General features: G+C 40.6%; 1 pseudogene; it reads left to right on the top strand.

The window, feature by feature from the left end:
• The first annotated feature begins 4971 nt into the window (after positions 1-4971).
• Positions 4972-7097, top strand: LOC100587721 (annotated as a pseudogene).
• Positions 7098-7373: the final 276 nt, after the last annotated feature.

Raw genomic sequence — 7373 nt, forward strand, 5'->3', positions numbered from 1 at the left:
GTCTCAGCCAATCACTGCCATACTTCAACCATTCACAGGCAGCCAACTGCTCAAACCATGTTCAAATAAGGCAAATGCCGAGCTGTAACCAATCCAGCTGTTTCTGTGCCTTGCTTCCACTTTCTGTACCTCTCTTTAATTTTCTGCCTGTAAATCCTCTTCAAACATGCAGCAGTGCTGGAGTTTCTCTGAACCTATTCTGGTTTGGGGGTGCTGCCTGATTCACGAGTCGTTCTTAGCTGTATTAAGCTCTAGTAAATTTAATTTGTCTCAAGTTTTTCTTTTAACAGATGGCATCAGAAGTGGGATCCAAAGTAGAATGTCCAGTGACACCTAGGAGCATCGAATAACCAAACAGGATCCCCACGGGGACCACTGTGAGTATTGTGTCTCACAGCCGCTGGAGATGCTGGGTAAGCTTCACAGATTTGTGTTTTGAGCTATCCAAGTTTGAGCAAAATTTTAATCCCAACTGGGTTCGGAAGTCATAACAAACTGGACTGGGTCCAGGATCAGATTGGATCTGATAATTAACTGGCTCGGATCCAGTTAGATAGAGGCCTCAGACGTCTGACTGGGTCAGGCAGAAACTGGCAGTACATGGCAGTACTGCAGGGGGCGCAAACTCCAGCTTTCGAAAATTTGTAGCGATTTTGTGTGTTCCATCCCCTTTGTTTCTCTTTCTTGCATGCTTAGGTAGGGAAAATCATTGGCTAAGTTGATTATGGGGGTCTCGTAGCCAAAGCCAAGATTCAATGTAAAAATGGAATCCTTAATTTCTGAAGAACTGAGTACTCTACCTTCTGGCTATGCCTATCTATATATGTATAAGTATTAGGCCCTACAAACAGCAAATAGGGCATGTAGACATGGTGAAATATTATTAAAGACAATTAAAATCTACAGTAGAGGCCAGCTGCGGTGGCTCACGCCTGTAATCCCAGCACTTTGGGAGGCTGAGGCGGACAGATCACCTGAAGTCAGGAGTTAGAAACCAGCCTGACCAACATGGTGAAACCCTGCCTATTCTAAAAATACAAAAACTAGTCAGGCATGGTGGTGGGCACCTGTAATCCTGGCTACTCGGGAGGCTGAGGCAGGAGAATCACTTGAACCTAGGAGGCAGAGGTTGCAGTGAGCCAAGATTGCACCGCTGCACTCCAGCCTAGGTGACAAAGCTAGACTGTCTCAAAAAAACAAACAAACAAAACTATAGTAGGACATTCAAATAAACAACACTGCACTTTAAGAAGTGCATTTGAAAATGAGGGCGCCCAAATTAGTCTCATCCAGCAATGCCTGTTGATCTGCAGAAGCTTCTAAAAAGATGTCAATTTTTTATTGCCTCTTTTAAAAGAATCATTCTAAAAGACAAACAAAAAGTTTAAGTGACTAATTGATAAGAAACGTTAAATCTGCTAAACTTTTGGCTTAGTTACTATCCCATCCCAAATGCAAAAAGAAAGCTATCCTGGATAAAGTGTTTATAAAAGGTAGGCCCTTGGGTAAAGTAGGCTTGCCTCTTTTTCAGAGCTTTCCATGCTGAGTCCAGACACAGAGAATCCTTTCTTTGCCCTATTTAATGGGCTCCACCCTGAACTCAGTAATTTTAACCAAGAAACAGTACCTAAGTTAAAAAGACCACCTATTGAACAAAAACATGTCTCTAAAATGCACCTTTCTGGCAGTCGACTGGTGATATGGTCTGCATCTGTGTCCCCACCCAAATCTCATGTCAAATTGTAATCCCCAATGTTGGAGGTGGGGCCTGGTGGGCAGTGATTGGATCATGGGGTCAGATTTCTCCCTTGGTGCTGTTCTCATGATAATGAGTGAGTTTTCATGAGATCTGTATGGAATCCCACCACCCCACCTCTTGCTCCTGCTCTGGCCATTTAAGAAGGCATGCTTGCTTCCCCTTTGCCTTCCGCCATGATTGTGAGCGTCCTGAGGCCTCCCCAGAAGCTGAGCAGATGCCAACATCATGCTTCCTGTACAGCCTGTGGAACTGTGAGCCAATTAAGCCTCTTTCTTCTTAATGAATCACCCAGTCTTGGGTATTTCTTTATAATAGTGTAAGAACTAATACAGAAAATTGGTACCAGAAGTGGGGTATTGCTATAAATATACCTGAAAACCTGAAAGCAGCTTTGGAAAACAGGCAGAGATTGAAAGAGCATGAAGGGCTCAGAAGAAGAAAGGAAGATTAAGGAACATTTTGAACTTCCTAAGAGACTTGCTAAATTGTTGGGACCAAAAATTTGATAGTGATATAGACAATGAAGTCAAAGCTGAGGAGATCTCAGATGGAAATGGGAAACTTATTGGGAACTGGAATAAAGATCACTTTTGCTATGCTTTAGCAAAGAGCCTGGTTGCATTGTGTCCCTGCTCTAGGGATCTGTGAAACTTTGAACTTGCGAAAGATGATTTAGTGTATCTGACGGAAGAAATTTCTATGCAGCAAAGCAATCAAGATACGATCTGGCTGCTTCTAAACAACCTATGCTCATATATGTGAGGAAAGAAATAACCTGAAACTGGAACTTATATTTAAAAGGGAAGCAGAGCATAAAAGTTTGGAAAATTTACAGCCTGGCCATGTTGTAGAAAAGAAAAGCCCATTTTCAGGGGAGGAATACAAGCAGGCTTCAGAAATTTGCGTAACTAAAAGGAAGGCAAGTGCTGATAACCTAGACAATGGGGAAAAGATCTCTAAGGCACTTCAGAGACCTTCAAGTCAGCCTCTCTTTATTCATCCATTTTCATGCTGCTGATAAAGACATAGAGACTTGGCAATGAAATAGGTTTATTGGACTTAACAGTTCTACGTGGCTGAGGAGGCCTCACAATCATGGCAGAAGGTGAAAGGCACATCTCACATGGCAGTGGCAAGAGAGAGAATAAGAGCCAAGAGAAATAGGCTTACCGTTATGAAACCATCAGATCTCGTGAGACTTATTCACTACCACGAGAACAGTATGAGGGAAACTGCCCCCCGATTCAATTATTTCCCATCAGGTCCCTCCCACAACATGTGGGAATTGCGGGAGTACAATTCAAGATGAGATCTGGTTGAGGACACAGAGCCAAACCATATCACCTCCCATCGTAGGCTTGAAGTGCTAGAAGGACTGAATGGTTTCCTGGACCAGGCCCAGCCCCTGCTGCCCTGCACAGCCTCTGGACACTGCTCTCTGCATCCCAGCCACTCCAGCTCCAGCTATGGCTAAAACGGGTCCAGGTACAGCTTGGGCCACTGCTTCAGAGGGTGCAAGCTGTAAGCCTTGGTAGCTTCCACATAATGTTAAGCCTGTGGGAGCAAAGAATGCAAGAGTTGAGGTCGAAAGCCTCCACCTGGATGGATTGCAGAGGATGCATGGAAAACCCTGGATGTCCAGGCAGAAGCCTACTGCAGGAGCAGAGCCCTCTCAGAGAACCTCTACTAGGGCAGTGCAGAGGGGAAATGTGGGGTTGAACCCCCCTATAGAGTCCCCACTGGGACACTGCCTAGTGGAACTGTGAGAAGAGGGCCACCATCCTCCAGATCCTGAAATGTTAGAGCCACCAACAACTTGCACCATATACCTGGAAAAGCTGCAAGCACTCAACCACAGCCTGTGACAGCAGCTGCAGGGGCTGATCCCTGCAAAGTCAAAGAGGCAGAGCTGTCCAAGGACTTGGGAGCCCACCTCTCACACTGGTGTGTCTTGAAATAGGGACATGGAGTCAAACAAGATTATTCTGGAGCTTTAAGGTTTAATAACTTCCTTCCTGGGTTTCAGACTTCAAGTAGGGCCTGCAGCCCCTTTCTTTTGGTGGATTCCTTCCTTTTAGAACAGGAGTATTTACCCAGTGCCCATACTTGCATTGTATCTTGGAAGCAACTAACTTTTTTATTTTACAGGCTCATAGGTGGAAGGGACTAGCCTTGTCTCAGATAAGACTTTGGACTTTTGAGTTAATGCTAGAATTAGTTAAGACTTTGGGGGACTGTTGGGAAGGCGTGATTGTATTTTGCAATGTGAGAAGGATATAAAATTTGGAGAGGTTGGGGAGGAATTATACGGTTTGGATCTGTGTCCCCACCCAAATCTCATGTTAAATTGTAATCCCCAGTGTTGGAGGTGAGGTCCCAATGTTGTAATCCCCAATGTCGGAGATGACTGGATCATGGGGGCAGATTGCCCCCCCTTGGTGTTGTTCTCATGATAGTGAGTTCTTGTGAGATCTAGTTATTTAAAAGTGTGTGGTACCACCCCCCACCCCAAAAACTCTTAACATTATTTTAAATTTACGTAACAAGTCTTACCTTTAAGGCACTTCTTGGTCATCTTAACTATGCCTTTATGTACAATCTTTTTCCTTTAAGCCTAAAGTCTCAGCTCCGAGCTTTTGAGACATAAATTTTCTACCTTGTTTCACCTAACAGTCATCCCTAGAAATGCAAATTTAGGGCTGCCTAGCTAACAATTGCTTAGGGCAATGAAACAGGTAATTGGAAGATTAATAGTCTGAATAGGGAAACAAAAACTATTTGAAAGCCAGCAAATGAGCATTACTTGTAAAAGCTATAAGCTCTGCTTCTCCATGTGTCTGTATGTTGATAGGTATTATGTGTATAATATTTGGCAAATAAAGCTAGCTTTAAAATTGTTGATAAAATAGAAATGGCTTCAGAATTGTCCGTTAAATATAATTCAGATATTTTTGGCTAGATCTACTGGTCAAATAGGTTTATGCTATCTCTACTACATGTTTTTAAGAGCATAAAACTGCTGCTTCTATAATACTTTATATACTTTCTTAATTTGTCTGTAATATTTTGTTCTTGGTTTTGAGCCTCTGGATTCTAGAGTCTGGATAGGTGGCCATAGTGAGGCCTGAGGACATGTTATCAGTGGCAGACCACCAATTACAATGCAGAGTCAAGCCCAAGATGAGCCCCTTCTTCCTTGGCCCAGCTTTGTCTCCTGGCCATGCTGGAAGGGTTTGGATCTCCCGGGCATCATCTTCACAGGTGTCTTCTGTCTTGAGATCTACATTTGGTATGTAAATGCAAGACCCAAATAGGCCCTGACCTTCAAAGCCATCCTGGATACGATGTGACTACTTGAGACTCAGAACAACTGAGGAAAATATTAGCAGGAGAGTACCTGTTTCAAAGTTCTTTTCTGTAATTTAAAATCTTATTATGCTATATTGAATTAAGTAATAAGCATAAATGTCTGAGTCATTTCTAAGTAAGTTAAAATACTTAAACATTAATTAGTAAACATAAATGTAAGTTTATATATTTTGGCATCTTATTTTTAGATGGTATAGAAAAGCTACATATATTTATATCTATTAATAAAAACTTGAGAAAACCTATCTAACAAGTTATGAAATAGTTTTCATCTGCAATTATTGATATAGAACAGTTCAAAACTACTTCCTAGGCTTTCACTAGAAATTAGGGTTACTAGTAGTTAAAACTGTAGTTAATATATGTAATTGAAACTAATAGATATAAGAAACAATTTTGTATATAGTGTCTAAAGAAAAGCAAAGTATTTTCGGTGAGGAAAGTTGTAAAGGCATGAAAATGTGTGTTGAGAAAAAAATAATTGTCTAGAAGCTGAAGATTGTTTCAAACTGAAGGAATAAAAAAGACAGATAAAACTAAAAGAATAAAGTTGAAAAGAATAAAAAAATTGTAAGAGATTATAAAAAGTTTATGGAAATTTTCTGTGGTCAAAAGATGACAAATTGGACAGATTTGTTTATAAGGTTTTATTAGCTTAGTGTTGATAATACACTATGCAAAAGTAAAATTTGGTTTTCCCTTTTGAATAAGAATTTTCATGTAGTATTGAGGTAGTAAAAGACTTTTGTTCACCTTTTGAGTAAACTACAAAAGAGAGACAGAGGAGAGAAGGAGACAGATTCTGTCTCACGCTTTCTCAGATCTGTTGATTGGAAAACTGAGTCTCCTCTCTATCAAAGAAGAAAGGTTTTTGCTTTCTAACCCCTTTTATCACTTTGGCTAAGTGAATATTATCTTACAATGCCTTGTGATCCTATTTTGATTATTTTAAACCTTTGACATATTTGACAGGCTTCCCAAAATCAAATTTCAAATTGTCTTTTTTTGTTGTTACCTCAAACTAACTTTGGGATGCTACAGAGGGCCCCTGCAGCATCCAAAAGACAGAGAAACAGGATTATTTGCTATGTTAAATTTATAAGCTAGTAAAATCCTAGAGTATCATGCCTTCAAGGAGATTCATGAAAAGGATGGAAAGGACCCTGACAAGCACTCTTGAATGCCAAGTTTCTGATAACTTTAGGATCATATCGTTTAGACTGGGTATGAATTACCAGCACTCTAATGAACACAGTGACTGGTTTATGAAACTGATAATCCAATTAGGATAAAAATTAATTGAATACCAAGGAACTACTCTGCCAGATTTTCAAGCTAAGTCAGCTAGTACTGAAATTGTTTTGATATGTAGTTTAGACGAACTCCATGATCCAAGTCAAATTTACCTATAATAACCCATCTAATAAACAGTGCTATGCACGTGACTTGGAGAAACAAAACTGATATTCAAGAAGATATAAATCTTCCATTTTGCAGCTATCACTGAAGCAGCAATGGCCAAAATGAAGTTCAATCCCTTTGCGACTTCTGACCGAAGCAAGAACCACAAAAGGCATTTCAATGCACCTTCCCACATTTACAGGAAGATTATGTCTTCCCCTTTCCAAAGAGCTGAGACAGAACTACAACGTGTGATCCACGCCCATCCGAAAGGATGAAGAAGTTCAGGTTGTAGGAGGACACTACAAAGGTCAGCAAATTGGCAAAGTAGTGCAGGTTTACAGGAAGAAATATGTCCTCTACATTGAACGGGTGCAGTGGGAAAAGGCTAATGGCACAACTGTCCATGTAGGCATTCACCCCAGCAAGGTGGTTATCACTAGGCTAAAACGACACAGACCGCAAAAAGATTCTTGAACAGAAAGCCAAATCTCACCAAGTAGGAAAAGAAAAGGGCAAATACAAGGAAGAAACAATTGAGAAGATACAGGAATAAAGTAATCTTATATAAAAGCTTCAAAACTTGAAATGAAAAAAAAAAGAAGATATAAGTCTAATGTTAAGGATGGACTCATGGAGAGCCTGGACAGATGCCTGGTCCTTCCTGAATCCTGAAAGCTTCCATTACTAAAAGCTCTACACTCCACGGCCCATCATGGAAGAGATAAGATGATCCAAATAGAATACTGGCATGTTCTAAATTGCTAAAATGGTTTATGACCAATGTTTGGTTTGTCAAATCTACAATCCTGGGAAGGCAATCAAATCTTCATGTACATTTCTG

The sequence above is a fragment of the Nomascus leucogenys genome, chromosome 13 (assembly GCF_006542625.1).
Source record: "Nomascus leucogenys isolate Asia chromosome 13, Asia_NLE_v1, whole genome shotgun sequence".
Lineage (NCBI taxonomy): Eukaryota > Metazoa > Chordata > Mammalia > Primates > Hylobatidae > Nomascus > Nomascus leucogenys.